We start from the raw sequence: 828 nt of genomic DNA, 5'->3' as shown, positions 1-828 counted from the left end.
CCGGGCCGACCAAAGCCTTGTGAGTGGATTTGATAGACGGAAACTGAAAAGAAGCCCGTCGTATATATGTATATATATATATGAGTGTGTGGTAAGTAGCTTGCTTACCATGGGGTTATCGGTCGGTGGGCGCCGGTGTCCCTCCCATTTTTATTTCAACCTTTTTTGTTATCACCCTCATCTCATTGATGTCCGTGTCCAGCCCGCAGCTACTTTACGCTAGTCTGTCCTTGTTTGTCCCCTCTTTGTAAGGCCTTAATGGCCAATATTTAATGAAATAAAGTAGCTTGCTTACCTCACAGCCCCCCCCCCTCCGTGCCCGCCGGCGCAGGTCCCTGTTCCCGTAGCCTCTAAAAGAAAGAGGAAAAAGAGGAGCAGAGGACAGTCGGCGGATACCCCTGTGCCGCAGACTGAATCGCTGGTGGTATGTGTGCCACCAGCTGAAAAGGCTCCGTCAGTAGGAAGTGTGCCACTGACGGAGCAGCTTGAGGCCCCTTCCCGCGAGGAGGAGGAGGAGGAGGAGGAGCTTGTCCTCCTTTATCACTGGGGAGGGCCTGTAAAAGAATTCTTGGACGGACTGTGCGACCGAAAACGTAAGTACTCGGATTACACAACCAGTCCAGTATGGCCTCCGCCGGTGATTGCGGAGGTCGTACAATATGAGCTTTTGTCAAAGGTCATAGCGACCTTTGACATACATGAGGTTCGTGGAGCCGAAAAACGTGCAGCACCGTCGGCCTAGCGCACTGTATGCGGGCGGGTGCAGGCTGGGTGAGAACACATTCCTCTTCACGGGCCCCGACTTGTCGGTGCAGAGTTGTCTGCAAG

This window comes from Octopus bimaculoides, unplaced genomic scaffold (assembly GCF_001194135.2).
Source record: "Octopus bimaculoides isolate UCB-OBI-ISO-001 unplaced genomic scaffold, ASM119413v2 Scaffold_184929, whole genome shotgun sequence".
In the NCBI taxonomy this organism is placed as follows: domain Eukaryota; kingdom Metazoa; phylum Mollusca; class Cephalopoda; order Octopoda; family Octopodidae; genus Octopus; species Octopus bimaculoides.
The sequence above is the reverse complement of the archived record's forward strand: the minus strand, read 5'-3'. Positions refer to the sequence as shown.